At 36.2% G+C, this 17,979-nt stretch overlaps 1 long non-coding RNA gene across 1 annotated transcript; it reads right to left on the bottom strand.

Moving 5' to 3' along the window:
- Nucleotides 1–2,505: 2,505 nt before the first annotated feature.
- On the bottom strand, nt 2,506–12,246 carry LOC140523411 (uncharacterized). Its single transcript, XR_011973397.1, has 4 exons — nt 11,942–12,246; nt 11,010–11,804; nt 5,588–5,734; nt 2,506–3,142 (listed from the first exon to the last, which is right to left on the bottom strand). It is a non-coding gene; the product is annotated as an uncharacterized lncRNA (long non-coding RNA).
- Nucleotides 12,247–17,979: the final 5,733 nt, after the last annotated feature.

The raw sequence follows: 17,979 nt of genomic DNA on the forward strand, positions 1-17,979 counted from the left end.
TTTTGGCGTTGGAAACCCAGTAATGGATCAACATCACCTGCGCTAATCTCCAACTATAATAATCTCTCCTTTATATAAATACTTACAGGTATAGCATTTATTTAATACTTCTTTAAATTCTACCTTGTATAATAAATGAATTTCCTCTGTTTTGTATTGGCTTCCCAGTGAGATTGAAAATTCTTCAAGGTAAGAGGCCATGTCTTACACCAAGTCTTTGTAACCTGTTCAGAATCTATCATAGTACTATTTGCATAATTAACAGTCACTGGTTGATGAAATAAGTTTTGATGAAGAAAGTAACTATCATTTCACTGAAGTCTTACGTAGTGAACATTTTCATCATCAGGAAAATTAGACAAGAAATGGTGCCACTTTCCCCTGAGTGTGAATTAAATGACCAATTTCATGTTGTCAGAGATGGAATCTAAATTGTTGCTTCCTTGCTATGCCTTCGCACCTAAGACCATATATGAAGGCAGATCTTTGTAATTCTAGGTTCAAATCTCTATACAAAATTCCCCAATGTATCTCTGAAAATTCTCACCATCCAAAGTTCTCTTTTTGACTGCTTTGACATAGATTTTGCTTAGTTTTCCACGTACGATGGATACTAGGTTGAAACTGTGTTTTGAACGTTATCAGAAATATCTATTTCTATAATTTTGGGCTGGTATCATGATAAATAGCCTACTACATAATACATGTAACTGTGGGAAAGCAACTGATTATGGAGAAAGGCATTTTATAGTAATAAAAGGAGCAGGTTGTGAGACTTTGACTGCCATGTTATTCTACGATTAACTTCACATTCATCGTAACAATTTCTAATACTAAAAATGTTGAGAATGAAATAATTTTATACTGAATTTCTATTTTGCCACTGGGTCTCTGGGAAATTGAAAATGCATAAAAAATAAGACCAGAAAAACAAAAAAATGCTTTAGGCCCATTATTGCCTTAGAACAAATTTAATGTTGGGTAAACTTTCAATTCATGGTAAAATCAACAAATAAACATTTACTTTCCTTGTTCTTCCTCTTCTACTACTCGTGCTACTACTGCTAGAACAACTACTACAACGTCTTTTACTATTACAGTAATAACACTTACTTATACTGCCAACACTCTGGGAAAAGGAAGCTCTATTGAGTAAATGAAGAATAAATAATTCTTGTCCTCAAGGAACCACAATCTAGTTGAAAAAAACAGACTTAGAATCAGGACATGATAATTTGTTAACAGATGTGAACACCATAAGGCAATCAGTATAAAGTTAACCACTAAATTATGGTTTGTCCAAATCTAAGTGGAATTCAGGAGATTAAGAATTCAATAGGTATGAAAAGTTCAAAAAGTGTTATGGCAAAAGAATCATACTTCTGTAATTCAAAGGCACCTTGAAGTGAAGAGTAGATAGGTTTTAGATAGGTATACTAAATAGGGAAGTGTAACTAAGTGAGAAGAAGAGGGTGCTGAACGTATGGAGCTGGAAATCAGCATGGTGAGGTCACTTTGATTAAGGTAGAAGATAATAATGAGATTCTCCACCTAATTACTTTCATTCTCAATGGCATTTTGCATGTGTAATTTATATATTTACAAATTTTGACGAAATGACATTTTGCTTTTATTCAAGGAGTAGTTCGAAGAGAAGGAGAGAAATAATTTCTACTTCACAGTGCTGTTTGGGGGAATAAATCAGGAAATAAATGTAAAGGTCTTTCTAAATATGAAGTATGATAGAAATGATTTACTTATTATTGGCAGTTGGAAAAACACCCGATTCTTTGTGTAAGGCTAGAAAAACAAAATTGGCAACCACATAAAGAGTGAATGCTGTGAAATGATTAAATATTGGGTGGGGCTAGGATGGAGGAGTAGGAAGATGCATATACTTTAGCACTTCCCCTACAGCCCACAAAATAACGGTAAAAAGGTCTCTCCACAAAGTGTAGAGCAACAGAAGTCTCAGAACAACAGAGCAAAAGAGGTTTCCAGTCAAAGGCAACCTGCAGGCTTACAGGAAAGGTCTATCTCACAGGACGCTGAGCAGAGCAGAGCTCAACCCTGGCCATGCGGCACTGGGAGGAAGAGGACCTGAACAGACCTCTGGGAAGAGCTCCTAACAGGGAGGATCCCACTTACTTCAACCCACAAGCAACACAGAAATCACCCAAAGTCAATGGGGGAGGGATTTCCCAGCTGGGGAGAGGTAAAGGGATTTCTTCAGCAATAGCCCAAAGTGATGGCAGAGGCCAGGAGCAGACACGGGAAGCCACAGAGGGTGGGAAGTAACCTGGGTCCATTGTTCAAGAAGCTCAACTGAAAGCCTCTGGCAGTAGGGAGCAGCTGATCTAAACGTCATCCCTGAGTGATAGTAAATGGCTGTGAAAGTGCCCCAAAAAGGGAAAAAATGTAAGACCATCAAAGGTTACATTCTTGGTGACCAGCTGTCTCCTCCCATCCTTTCAGACAAGAAAGAACAAGACTTACTGTCACAGGAAGTTAAGACCTCTGCCTCCAGGGCCTCCAAACTGAACTTAAAGTAGACTCAGGCAATGGAAAAACTCGAAAAGCAAGGTAGCACCTGGTTCAAGGACAACCACAAAAATGCTGAGGAAAATAAAACCTTTATAAAGAGACTGACACGATTGGGAAAAGAGGTCCAAAAAGCCAGGGAGGAGAAGGAGGCAATAAAAAGTTGAATTAGGCAAAAGAAGGAAAAGGTTCAAAAGCTCAGTGAGCAAAACAGTTCTCTGAAACAGAGAACTGAGTTCAGGGAAATGAATGAGTGTAAGATAAACCGAGAAGTTGGAAAACAAACAAAAAAGAGTTTGAAAAAATACAAGATAATGTGAAACACCTCAATGGAAACACAAATGACCTGGAAAATAGATCCTGGGAGGACAATATAAAAATTATTGGACTACCTGAAAGTCATGATCAGAAAAGGAGCGTAGACATTATCTTCCATGAAATTATTGAGGAAAACAGTGCTGATATTCTAGAACGAGAGGACTAAATAAACATTGAAAGAATCCACTTACCACCTCCAGAAAAACACCCGAAAAGAGAAACTCCTAGGAAGATCATGGCAAATTTCAGAGTTCCAAGGTCATGTAGGAAATTCAGCAATCAGCTAGAAAGAAAGAATTCGAGTGTTGTGGAAATACAATCAGGATAACACAAGATGTGTTAGCTTCATCATTAAGGGATTGAAGGGCTAGGAAAAGCATATTCTAGAAGTCAAAGGAACTGCGATTAAAACCAGGAATGAGCTACCCAGCAAAACTGAGTATAATACTTCAGGAGAACAAATGGTCATTCAGTGATATAGAGGACTTTGCAGCATTCATGTTGAAAAGACCTGACTTGTACAGAAAATTTGACTTTCAAACACAAAAATCAGGAGAAGCTTCAAAAGATAAACAGGAAAGAAAAGTCATAAAAAAACTCTCTAAATCTGAAGTGTTTATCTTCCTACTTGGAAGGAAATTATTTATAACTCTTGAGACTATTCTCAGTGTTTGGGTAGGTGGAAGGATTGTATACACATGCACACATGCACACACACACACGCATTGACAAAGAGTACAGGCTGTGTTGAATCAGAAGAGAGGATATCTACAAAAATAATATATAGAAAAAACCTGAAGTGTGAGGGAGTAACATACTGGGAGGAGAAAGGGAGAAATGCAATGGGATGGGCTATAACTCATAAAGAGAGAAAGAAAAATCTAGTTCCATGGAGGAGAAAAGGGAGAAGAGGACAGGGGGTAAGTGATGCTACTCTCACTACATTCGTCTAAAGGAGGGAAATTAAATGCTCACTCAAATTGGTATAAAAATCTCTGTTATACTAGAGGAATGTAGCACAGGAGGCAACAAGAGGGGTGAGGGGAATGATAGAAGGGAGGGCAAATGGAAGAAGGGAATAACTAGAAATAAACACTTTTGGGAAGGAAGAAGGTTAAATGAAGGAATAAAACATACCGGGGAATAGAACAGGATACTGGGAAATATAGTTAGTATTAGAAAACATGATTATTATAGAAGTCTTCTTTAAAGCGGCCTGCATTTACTCTGTATTAAATTATTTGCCTTCTCTGGGGGATGAGTAGGGAGGGAGGGAGGGAGAGAAGGAGAGAGGGATGGAAAGAAGGTTGAATTCAAAGCAGTAGAAAGGAATGCTGATAATTTTTATTGCATATAACCCATAAACAGGTAACACAGGTAGTGAGGTACAGAAATTTATCTTGCCCTACAAGATAAGACAGAAGATGGGGAAAAGGGAAGGGTGTGGTGTGATGGAAGGGAGGGCTCATTGAGTGAAGGGGTAATCAGAATGCAGGGAATTAGTGGGTGGGGGGACGGGAGAGATAGGGAGAATAATTGGACATGTTACAAAGTGATGTTAAAGCACTTAACATTAAAACAATTGACAGAATTAATTACTGAGACTACACCAGAGACATCGTTAGATTGGGGAAATGCATTTTATTCTAAACCTCCTAGAGTCAGGTAACCTGGGGTAAAATGGGCATTGATGGAAAGGTTAAGGTTTGATTGGTAAATTTGTTTTTATGATCGTTATTTAAGTGGGAACTAAAACAGGTATAGAACGGCATGGAAGTCACTTAAGACTTCTCTCAAAAGATGTGCCTTAGCCAATGTGAAATTATAGTCATAACTGAAACCGTGGTCATTGCAACTTGCTATTTGAAGATGCTATGAGACTACTAAGTGACTGTTATTCTGAATCTAACTCCATATATGGATAGCAAAATAGTAATCTGAGCCTCCAATCCATGGTGCCATTAAGCCTGTATAGGAATTGAAAAAGGTGATCTCATGGGAAGGGTGGGAGAGCGGCTGTACAGCCTGGGCTGAGGTAGGATTCTCCTGACTCAATTTCCCCACTGATAGCTGGCAGACTCGAAGCCTCAGTGAATGCAAGTTGACAATCTATTCCTGCCTGAAACTGACAGGAATTTGGGGAGATTTGTTTTTCGCTGCAATGTCCTAACACTTAGTGGCAATTTCCTCTAGTCAAAAGGGTGGTAAGCCTAATACGAGATCAATTAAATTATAGCTTGTTGGTAGGGGAACATCCAAGGTCAAGTCTAAAATTAAGCTATTAGGCTTAGGAGTTTAGAACAACAACAGTAAGCTAAGGTCGTCTACTTCTTAGTAGGAATGTGGAGACAATTAGGACAAGGGCTTATGAAGTTAGCATACATAGTTATCATTAGTATCTCAGTTGGATACTGCTAAAAAAAATTACATTGTGGTCTACATTGTGAACACTTTAAAAGAGATATCACCCGACCAAAGGTGGGAATTGTTTTATGTGATATGAAATATGTTACAAATGAAAAATTAAAAAAAATATTAAATATAATTTAATTTAATATATTAAAATTCAAGTGTACAGTTGGTGGAGTTTTTATGTCTAGCTTTATGTGAGTGTAAATGACAGGCATAGTGTTCAGAAAATTTATAATATTGATGAAATAAAGGAAATAGCACACTCAACACACTTTCCCTTAACCAGTGAGAAATTATAGATTTTATGCATACATACATTACTTTTCCTTTGATCTAATTTCTCCTGTAGTTTTTTCTTATTTTCAAAATCAGTTCGATAAAATGATGCAACTTGTGAAACTACTGTCATGGAATGATATCACAAAGAATCAGCAAGTTCTTGTTGAAGCTTTCTTACTGTAACCTGAGTGAAATATTTCCAAATTATTTCTGTTCATGATTCCATGACATGATATTAGCTCATAAAAAAACGAACACACTTTTAAAATGAACAGAAATTAATATTTTCTCTTTCAACTTAACTTCATTTATATATTCATAATTACCATAGATTTACAGCTAGAGATATCTTAAGGACTATTTAATACAAGCACCTCATTTTGCCAACATGAAAACTGAAGCCCAACGAAGTTAAATGAATTACTCAAGGTCCTAAAGGCAGTCATTGAGAGAGAAGAGGATTGGAACTTGTCTCCTGAGACTACAAACCTCAATTAACTATACAACTTCACCTCCACTCAGCATGGATCAAATGCTGTCTTCTTCTTGCTCAGTGTACTCCCCATTAAGCAATGCATTCAACCTGATTTCCCCATCACCTCTTTCAGAGAAAAATTAAAAGACCTCCAAAGTTACCTAGGGACTAAACTCTTTTATCTGAAATTGACATGGAAGGTGATGTAATGGAGTGGGAATAATCAATAGTTTTTATATTTGATAGAAACATTAGGGGTTTCCCCTTCCCTTTTTCAGAAACGTGAACTACTTTCTTTCTCTGCCCCTGCCTTTACAATGAGGAAGACATGCATAAGAAAGGGATGCATTTTCGTTCCTCTCATAGTTTCCCCTGGAGAATGAACATAGGTGCTGATATCCTTATCAGGCTTAGTAAAAGCACTTGACAAGTATGTTTTAGTTTGCTCGCAGCCAAAACTGCAACATATATCCTTGTTAACTACCTTTCACATGTTCAACTCTCTTTGCCAAGGCTTCAAAGCAATTCACTTATCCATTAGAATAGGAATTACACGTCTGGCTGTAGCCAATGGACAGAGAAAATGAAAACAATAAAAATAGGGTAGTTTTCCCACTTATGTATACACAGTATATTGCAAGGTCAGTGTTTCTACATACATAAGTATATTCATCCATATGCACATATCCATATGTCCAAATATGCACAGAAATACACAGTCACAAATGCATAGAGAGATATGCTACAAAATATCATCTTCACTTCACCATACAGCAAAGTATGTGAATGCACCAGTGAGTAAGAGAAAATGAAACCAAAAAATAAAAGGAACTAAAGCTTTTTTTTCTCTTATTAGATAATATTAAGTGCCTTGAAACATTAAATTTAAATAACATCTAGTAAATTTTTGAAGGAAGCAGAAAGCAGAAAGATGGCAATAAAAACTTGTGAAAATAAAACTGACCTAATTAACTAAATACATACAAGTAAACTGAATTGTAGTATGGAAGGACTGGATTCAAATTCATGACCATATATACTAAAAATAAAATTTAAAAATTTTTTTGTGACGTGTTTCCCCATTGAATTGATGATGAATCAGAGAGAATGAGAACTGCTAGTAGATTGTAAGGGGCAATGCATATTCAACAAATAAAAGGCAATGATTCTAGAAACTGCAATTTTGGACACTGAGCAAGGATAATTATTAAAACAATAAAAAATACTGAGATAAAAAAAAATTAGTAGGGACACCCAAACAATTAAAAAATAAGATTAGTGAGGACACCTCAGGGGCTGAATCTGCAGTTGCAACAGTGAGGCCTCAGACCCCTTGGCCCACAGGCACCAAAGGCCAGTGATGGGGTTCAATCAGCAGACCAGGAAGGGAGACGGCTTTCCCATAGCTCTGGCAGCAGGCAGTGGCCACAGATCTTGCACAGCAGCCCCTATGGAAGCTCCCTTGTTGGAGCGTAAAAACCCCTGGGGCCATTGAAGAGCTGAGTCTTGCCTCTGCCCTGGGTGGAGGCCCTGGGCTAGCTGCTCTTTGCTTCACACTGAATGGTGGCCCTGCCATCCAGCCTATCTGAAAATCAGCCCCAAGTGCTGACTTGGGAACTCGAGGCCAAGTGCCAGTGGAGAGGTATCTGCTAAGATTCTTGGCATAGAAATCGCTCTCTGCATCCAGACCAGGACACGCTTCATTGTGCCACTTTGGAGGAAGTGAAATCTCACAGATTCCCGGAGAATACCCTGCTCTTGACAAAGGACCCAAAAGTCAAGTAACTGGTTGGGAAAATGCCCAAAAAAGGGAAAAAATATAAGACTGTAGAAGGTCACTTTCTTGGTGAGCAGATGTCTCCTCCCATACATTTGGATGAGGAAAAGCAATGCTTACCCTCAGGGAAAGACATAAAAGTCAAGGCTTCCGTATCCCAAACAACCAAAATAAATATTCAATGTTCTCAGGACATGGAAGAGCTCAAAAAGGAATTTGAAAATCAAGTTAAAGAGGTGGAGGAAAAACTGGGAAGAGAGATGAGAGAGATGCAAGAAAAGCATGAAAAGCAGGCCAACACCTTGTTAAAGGAGACCCAAAAAAATGCTGAACAAAATAACACCTTCAAAAATAGGCTGACTCAATTGGCAAAAGAGTTTCAAAACGTCAATGAGGTGAAGAATGCTTTAAAAAGTAGAATTAGCTAAATGGAAAAGGAGGTCCAAAAGCTCACTGAAGAAAATAGTCCTTTAAAAATTAGAATTCAACAGATGGAGGCTAATGACTTTATAAGAAAACAAGGAATCTCAAAACAAAACCAAAAGAATGAAAATATGGAAGATAATGTGAAATATCTCATGGGGAAAAACAACTGACCTGGAAAATAGATCCAGGGGAGACAATTTAAAAATTTTGGGATTACCTGAAAGCCATGATCATAAAAAGAGCCTAGACATCATCTCTCATGAAATTTTCACGGAAAACTGCCCTGAGATTCTAGAACCAGAGAGCAAAATAAATATTGAAAGAATCCACGGATCACCACCTGAAAGAGATCCAAAAAGAGAAACTCCTAGGAACATTGTGGCCAAATTTCAGAGTTCCCAGGTCAAGGAGAAAATATTTCAAGCAGCTAGAAAGAAACAATTCAAGTACTGGGGAAATAAAATCAGGATAACAAGAGATCTAGCACCTTCCACATTAAGGGATCGAAGGTCATGGAATGTGATTATACAGAAGTCAAAGAAACTAGGACTAAAACCAAGAATCACCTACCCAGCAAAACTGAGTATATTAGTTCAGGGGAAAAAATGCTCTTTCTATGAAATAGAGGACTTTCAAGTACTCTTGATGAAAAGACCAGAGCTGAAAAGAAAATTTGACTTTCAAACAGAAGAACGAAGAGAAGCATGAAAAGGTAAATAGCAAAGAGAAGTCATATGGGACTTACTAAAATTGAAATGTTTACATTCCTACATGGAAAGATGATATTTGTAACTCTGCAAACTTTTCAGTATCTGAGTAGTTGGTAAGATTACACACCCACAGACACACACACACACACACACACAGCACAGAGTGAATTGAAGAGGATATGATCATATCTTTAAAAAAAATGGAATTAAGTGGTGAGAGAGAAATACATTGGGAGGAGAAAGGGGGAAATGGAATGGGGAAAATTATCTGTCATAAAAGAGGAAAGCAAAAGACTTTTCAGTGGAGGGAAAAAGAGGGGAGGTGAGAGAAAAACATGAAGCTTACTCTCATCAATTCGACTAAAGGAAGGAATAAAATGCACACTCATTTTGGTATGAATACTGATCTTCAATACAGGAAAGTGGGGGAGAAGGAGATAAGCAGGGTGGGGGGGATGATGGAAGGGAGAGCATTGGGAGGAGGGAGCAATTTGAAGTCATCACTCTTGGGGAGCAACAGCATCCAAAGAGAGAATAGAAGCAATGGGGGGGCAGGATAGGATGGAGGGAAATATAGTTAGTCTTACACAACACGACCATTATGGAAGTCATTTGCAAACTTACACAGACATGGCCTATATTGAATTGCTTGTTTCCCAAAGGGAATGGGTGAGGAGGGAGGGATGAAGAACAGTTGGAAGTCAAAGTTTTAGGAACAACTCTCAAGTATTGTTCTTACTATTAGGAAATAAGAAATACTGGTAATGGGGTATAACAAGTTATCTGGCCCTACAGTTCAAAAGAGAAGATCGGGACAAGGGAAGGAAGGGATGTTCGAAGAGAGGGTCGATCGGTAATAGGGGCAATTAGAGTGCTCAGTGAATTGGGGCGGGGGGAGGGGAGAAATGGGGAGAAAATTTGGAACCCAAAATTTTGTGAAAATGAATGTTAAAAGCTAAATAAATAAATTTTTAAAAAATCCAAAAAAAAAGTAAATATGTACTGGTTGACTTTGTAGCTGCAAAAAAAAAATAAGTTTATTAACACAAAAAATATTAATGCTTAGTGCATAATTATATTCCTTTTAATAGAAATACTGTCCTAAATTTTAAAGAAAGGTAGAGACTAGTCATTGGAATTCCACTAAAAATATGATTCACTCTTCAATGTTTCTAAAACTAGTTCAAAGGAGTATGAATAAAAACTCGTCAGACTGATGAATATTTTAAAAATCTTATGAAAAGGGTAACGGTAATACTCACGAGTATCTCAAGGGAGATATATGATTTTAATTGCTACATTATTCCTAGCAAAATTTTGTAGGATTCTTCAGAAGTTTTAGCATTTCAAATAATTTATTGTATTTCATTAAGAAAATGTAATATTTGGAAAGGAATGAGAATAATAAATTAATCAATATCTATGCACAAGAGATAACACTATCTATGCTAATGAAAAAAAAATTTCTTTGACTATACAATTTCTTTAAGCAAAGTGAGTCATCTTACCTAAAAGATGACACTGACACTTTATTTTTTTATTTTATTTTTATACTTTTATGTATTTATTTTTATTTATTTCTACATAAATACTTTCTTTATGAAAATTTATTTCTATTTCATAGAAATTTTAATTTGATATATTAAGTATTTACTTTTATGAACTTAATTACCTGTATTTTACTGTATTTCATTTCATTACTATTATTAAATTCACACTTACTTATGCGTTTTTATGGTATTATTTTATCATACTATTGCTTCTCATTCTTCTTTCTTACATTTCAAAATTTTGACAATAAAAGTTAATAATATTGCGTGCCTGCTGAAAATTCAATGCTTAAATTATCTTCATCAAATCAATTTTGACTTTCATTTCAAAAAGTTACATGTTTACCCAAGCAGAATTCTTAAAACCCTACCTCTCTTTCAGCCTACACATTTTCATATATACACATTTGCTCTCTTAAGTACATACATTCACTGGTCAACACTTTACTTCTCTATTCTACCGTAAGAACTTGTTTTTCAGTGTCAGCACAAACTATATTCAAAAGATCAATGAACAGTACCTGGGATTCACTCAAGAACTTTTCTTTAGTCATGGTTTTCTTTTGGGTGTCTTCAAGCTGTTGCTGAAACAACATATTTTCACTCTGAATTTGTGCTAATCTTTCTTGGATAGATTCCCATTTGATAATGTAACTTGTTCACTTTCCCCTTTTTCAGTTGATTTGTGTGTTGAAGTTCCTTTTCTTCTGTTGGGCAAGGTTTAATTCTCTCTGTATGCTTTTTAAATGGGTGTCTTTTCCCTGAAGCAATCGTGCACCAGACAGCTAATTCTCTAAACTATTGGTTTTTCTTTCAGCTTTAGACAGCTCATGAGGAAGGACACCATTGTTCTCTCTTAAGCTAGGGGTGTCATGATAGCTTGTGTTGTAAACAAAGCCACTCATCTCATTCTCCCTGAAAGGAATGTTCATGGGCTAGTTTGATGACTCACTTTGCTCATGATCGAGAACAGCAGAAATCGCATGGGAACTTCATGATGCAATTACTCTCTCTACTCTGTCTCTGTTTTGCATTGTTCAATTTAAAGTTCAGAACTGCATTTTCAGTCGTCAGATCATGTACTTTTCCACTGCACTGGAATGTAATTTTTCTTAAGACTTCTTCATTCAGTTGTAATTCTTTTGAAGCTCCTCAATCTTTTCTTTTCAAACTTTTATATCTTCCATACAATGACATTCTTTTTCTTCATCCTTAATTATTACTGTGTCTAGTTCGAGTTTGAGCTTGGCAACTTCGTCATGTAGGATTAGATTTTTATTCAACAGACATTTTTCTTTCTCATTGCCGTTAGGAATCTAAATATAACAAACAGAAAAAAAATGTTACTCAAAACAAAATTATGTATTCTGATTTTCCTTAGTAATTCAAAATAAATGCCAAGGTGCCAAGAAGCAGAGTTTCCTCAGAAAAAATTAAATTAAGGGAGTTTCACCTATTTCACATTTCTGTCCAACTCAGTTTTCAAAAAGAACAGGTCTTAAAAGTGCTTCATCAATCTGAAGATAAGAAGTAAACTTCTAGTCCCACGAAGCTGCCTTTCAGCATATTTTATTTCCTTTGCTCTATCCATTCTATTCCAAACTGGATAGTCAAAGCGCTACAATAAAAATAAAAATACTTAATATTTACACATTGCCTTTTTATATTAAATTATTTTTTTGTTTTCCGTGTTCTAGAATCACTTCCATATAGCTTAGATGTTTTCCCTTTCCTTCTCCTCCATCACCTCTCTCTACACACACCCTCCCTGATTCTGTGTACTATCTTATATAGGTTCTACACGTACATTCCTATTAAACACATTTTCCTGTTTTTCACGTTGCAGAGAACAATTAAAATGAATGGGAGAAACCATAAAACAAAACATAATCCAAAGGAAAATGGTCTGCTTCATTCTGTTATCCAGTTCAGTATTTCTGTCTCAGGATGTGCAAGGCGGTTTGCCTCCAGAGGCCATTCAGAATCTTTTAGGTACTTGCATGGCAATGAATTACTAAGTGTACCAGAAAAATTCGTTGCACACTGCGGTTTTTGCTGTGTAAAGAGTTTTCCTGGTTCTGCTCCTATCACTAATCATCACTTCTAATAAATCCTTTCAGGTCTGTGTGAAGTCTTCATGCCACGTTGCCTTTTAAGGTATTTTAGAAAGTTCTTCCAATATATTATCACGGCTAAAATTTGCAACACACTTAAGAAGGAAATATTTAGATTATTCTCCCCATTTTACACATCAGGACTTACGGTAGGAGATATTACTGAATAACCTGCCCATTGTCACACTCAGTACGTAGTAGTAGCAGTGTTTCAAACCACGTCTCTTCAAACTCCAAATCAAACATGCTGTTGCAATAGCTAATTCCTCTTAGGAGCTGAAGACAAGCATTTGTCCTACGTTTAGAATCATTGTCTTGGTACAATTATATTATCTCCAGAACAATGAAGTGATAAGTCATAAATTTCTTAGTGGAAGTCCTCAGAAAATTCTCTTTGCTGATAGCTGTAGCGTTTTCACAGCAACACTGATTTAAATCTTTTAGAAGTTGTTAAGTCAAAACCTCTCATTTTCGGGATGGAAAAAGTGAGACCTGCAGTGTGTTCTCCTAGTGATGGTAACCTACCCTTCACCATCATATTTTAAAAGAATGATGAAAGCATTACTGAGGCCAAAGTGTAAAAAGTGCATATTGCACTTGTATCATAGTAAAACTGGTCCAGGAGCATTGTTCCCCATTCAGGACTGGTGGAAAGAGTTACATCAAAAAGCTTATAAGCTCCATGCTGTGACATCCTTTCTGGAAGTGTAGCAGGAGGGTATGAGGAGGTTTCAGCTGAGTTAAAAGGAGCACCCCAGGGCACCATTAACCAAGGATTACTGGGGGCCACCAACACAAATGATTTCCTTCAAACAACTTTTGAAGAAAATATGAAAATGCAAAACTGTAAATTTAGAATTTGATGAATATGTATTCCTATCATGGTGAGCAATGTTGAATTAGAATGAATGTAGGAATTCAGGTCACAGATAAAGCCAGAGGTCAGAAATCTAAGAAAAGTTTTTCTGTGGCAAATATTTTTTACTTCTCTTTCATGGGACATGAATGAGACAACAAAGTGAAATAGAGCAAATTAATAATATATACATATGTGTGTGTGTATATATATATACATATATATGTATGTATATATATTATATATTATTATATTATATATAATTATATATGTATTATTATATATTATTAATTTGCTCTATTTTTATATATTTGCTCTCTCTGTATATATATATATAGTAACCCTTAATCTCTCTCGTGAAAAGTACAAAGAGATGAATCGCTTAATCAAGGAATAAAAATGGTTTGTTTTGGAGGCGTCACTTTCTACCTCTTTGCATTCCTTTCTCCCACTAATTTAGGAGTGAATGACACTGATGAGCTCCCCCTTTTCTCTGACCAGAAAAGGCAAAGGCATTACTGAAATCCAGGGATTTTTTGAGTTGAAGTAGAGTTGGGTCTCAAGAATGGCCATTGAATGAAAAAGGAAAAAGGAACAACCAAGCATAACAAACAGCATATGCGGATTTTGATAACCAGCCATGTCCCGACTTGTGTGCTGTAGACAGATGTACCGGACTGAGGATGACAAATATGTAGCAAAATGAAGAAGCACAGTCCTGATTTTGAAAATATGGACTTAGGTTGGAAAGTGATCAAAGTGAATACCTCAGAAATCTCAGTGATTTGGGAAGAAGCTTTCTTTCTGCTTCCAAGAGGATTATTCACAATTCCACCTTGTTCAACTCTGGCTTTTAGCTCCAGAAAAAAGTCTCTTTGAGATGAGCTCTTCTTCGTCCTGGGGACAACAATTTCAGAAAATTTTAAATCATCTTTTTTCCTTCCAAAGTCAGCAACAACATTTGACCTTCAACTGGAATATAGAATGTGAAAAAGCAAGGAAAATAGCTTTATAGATTAAAAGAAATGCAGGCTACTGAAAATGAAAAGCCAAAATATAATAGCATTTCAAAGATGGAAAGCAACCTCAGTCACTACCCAAGGCAAGCCTTATCAATTCTTAGGGACCTAACTCTTACAAGCCTCAACTTGAAGGCTTCACAGGTGGGGGTGGCCACCACGTCTCAAGTGAGCGCATTCTGTTTCAGGATGTTTCTGTTGGTTAACAATTTTTTCCTGACATTCACCCTAAAAATGTACATTTTGGAAACTCTGATCCATTGCTCCGAGCTCTGATCCTCAGTCTGAAGCACAGAATGCTTCATCTTTCTTCATAATGACTGTCCTTCAAAATCCTGAAGACATAAGAATCAATATCTTTAGTTCCTTTAACAGATCCTCACAAGTCATGGACCCCCAGGGTCTTCCTGTTAGGCATCGTGCTTACTACTTGTCATAATTCTGTGAGAGCCACAAATGAATTAATCAGGATAAGCCAATCTATTCACTTCAGAGTACACAGGGATTTTCACCTTGTCTGTTTTGAAAGCTATGCTTCTCTGAATAGGATGCAAAATTACACTAGCTTTTGGGTTCTCAGATAACAGTACCAACTCAGCTTCAGTTTAGAACTGACTAAGATTAACATCTTCTCAGACAAAATGCTGTCCAATTCTATTTCCTCCAACTTATACTTATGAAACTATTTTGTATTTAATTATATAATTTTGTATTCATTCTTACTGAATTTCATGTGATTAACAGGTTCCATCCAGTGCTCTGACTTATGAAGACTTTGTCTTTCCTCCATGTAGAAAGACTTGAATAATTTTACGTAAATTAATAAGAAAATAAGTAAAAGATAAAGATCCTAGAGAGCAACGAACTATTCTGAAATAGTGAGGGATGTATACTAAAGTGTAATGTAAGGAAGAGCAAAAGGGAATGAACTTGAAATTTCATTCGCCAAGAATTTTCAGGTAAGGAAATACTCTCTGCAAAAAGAGAGGATTTCTCTGGAACTTATATTCTTATGGAAGGTGAGGAGAGATCAGTGGTGTCAAATAGATGCCCCCAGGACTGAGTTTTGTGAAGAAATTCGGGGCAATTTCAGACCTCTGGCTCAGAGTCAGGTAAGATGAACTCTGTGTCAACATTTGAAACCAGATCTTTCTGGACTTGAGGCTTATTGTATTCATTACATCATGCTGATTCTGTATTGGGAGAAATACTTCACAAAGTACCAATTCCATTGTACTTTTCCATGGCCTTTTAGACTGTAATTTTACATTCAAATGATACTAGACGGGAATTTTTTTGTTTGTTTTATATTTATGTGTACTTATTTACAAATGATTGAACATAACTTATTTATTTAAGACATTATTTATTTTATGTCTTGTTTAGGATGAAGTAGCTTGGTAAACTGCATTTCCTGTTGTATTTCCCATTTCCATGTAAAAACAATTTTATAACATTTGTTTTCAAAACTTTGAGTTCCAAGTTCTCTCCCTTCCTCCCTCCCCACCCACCTTTATTGAGAATTCAAGCAATTCAATATATGTTATACATTTGAAGTCATACTAAATACTTCCAAAATAATCATATTGTGAAAGAATAACTATATTTGCCTCCATCCAATCACACTTCCCATTTATTCTCGTCTCTCATTTCACCCTGTCCCTCCTTCAAAGTGTTTGCTTTGGATTACCCCCTCCCCCAAACTTCTTCCCTTCTGTCAATCCCCCCCTCTTATGCCCTTCCCCTTACTTTCCTGTACGGTAAGATAGATGTCCATACCCAAGAGAGTGTGGATGTTATTCCTTCCTTAAGCTAATTCTGATGATGGTAAGGTTGACACTCTCACTCTCACCTCCCTCCTCTTCCCGTCCACTGTAAAAGCGTTCTCTTACCACTTTTGTGTGAGATAAATTACTCCCTTCCACCTGTCCCTTGTCCATTTCTCCTCCTCCCGGTACATTCCTCTTTCAACTTTTATATTACTTTTCAATACCATCCTTTGATATTCAACTCACCCAGTGCCCGCCAACTATCATAATGAGAAAAGTCTCATGAGTTACAAATTTTTTTTCCATATAGGAATATTAACAGTTTCATTTTAATAAGTTATTTATGATATCTCTTTCCTACTTTCCTTTCCATGCTTTTCTTAAGTCTTGTATTTGTAAGATTCTTTTTCTGTTGAGCTCTGTTTTACTCAAATATGTATTAAATTCCTCTGCATCATTGAATATAATTTTTCCCCACTCAGTTTTGATAGGTAAGTAAGTCTCAGTTTTAATCCTTGCTACTTTGACCTCTAGAATATATTCCAAGTTCTCTGACTTTTATATTGCCCAAGCGCCCAATTCTTGTGGTACTGGGATTGTTGTTCCACAATATTTGGATGATTTCTTTCTGGCTGCTTCCAATATTTTATCCTTGACCTGGGAACTCTGGAACTTGGCTATGACATTCTGGGAGTTTTCCTTTTCGTATCTCTTCCGGGAGATGATAGGTGCCTGCTTTCAATTTCTATTTTATTCTCTGTTTCTAGAATATCTAGAATATCAGTTCTCCTTTAGAACTTTTAGAAATATGATGTAGAGACTCTTCTTATATCATGTCTTTGAAGTAGTCGAAGATTTTTTCAATTATCCCTCCTGCATCTATTTTCCAGGTCAGATGTTTTTCGGTTAGATATTTCAGATTATTTTGTGTTTTATATTCTTTTGGTTTTGCTTCGTCATTTCTTCATTTCTGATACACTCTTTATCTTCTGTTTGCTCCATTCTAATTTTAAGGACTCACTTACTCAACGAACTTTCGAGTTTCCTTTAAAATTTGGATGATTCTGCTTTTTAAGGCATTCTTCTCCTCATTGATTTTTTCCACCTCTTTTGCCCTTTGGTCTAGTCCACTTTTTTAACACGTTATTTCCTTCAAGATATTTTTGGTCTCGTTTATGAACTTGTTGACTCCTATTTTGCCTATGATTTTTTTCCCCTTACTCTCTTTTCTCTTCCAAATTTCCCTCTATTTCTCTTATGTGATTTTCAAAATCCTTTCTGAGCTCTTCTATGACCTGGGACCAATTTATATTTATGTGATATAAAAATCATAGCCCTTTCTTAAGATTAAAAAGACTATAATACTCACCTCCCTATTCCAGGAAACCCATACATATTCTTAACAAAAAGAGATGGAAATAGTGTCTTTTAAATTTCATTTTCCCTGATTCAAATGATTTGCTACTGTTCTCAGTTCAAGGTCCAGAATTCTGAGAAAGCATTGAAGTTTCTGTTGAGCTCCACTTTTTTACATCATCATTCTTTTTTCCTTAACTGATGTCTAATATTTTCAAATAGCATTTCTGCAGTCACTTGCTTCACTTCCTCTTGTTTCAGAGTAAACCTAGGTGAAAATTGCCTTTTTTCAATGACAGTTCAGTGGAAGGAAGTAATAAATGCCATTTGAATATACTCATCTGGATGTCTAAAAGAAAAAGAATGTTCATTTCAGC

This window comes from Notamacropus eugenii, chromosome 2, assembly GCF_028372415.1.
Source record: "Notamacropus eugenii isolate mMacEug1 chromosome 2, mMacEug1.pri_v2, whole genome shotgun sequence".
Classification (NCBI taxonomy): domain Eukaryota; kingdom Metazoa; phylum Chordata; class Mammalia; order Diprotodontia; family Macropodidae; genus Notamacropus; species Notamacropus eugenii.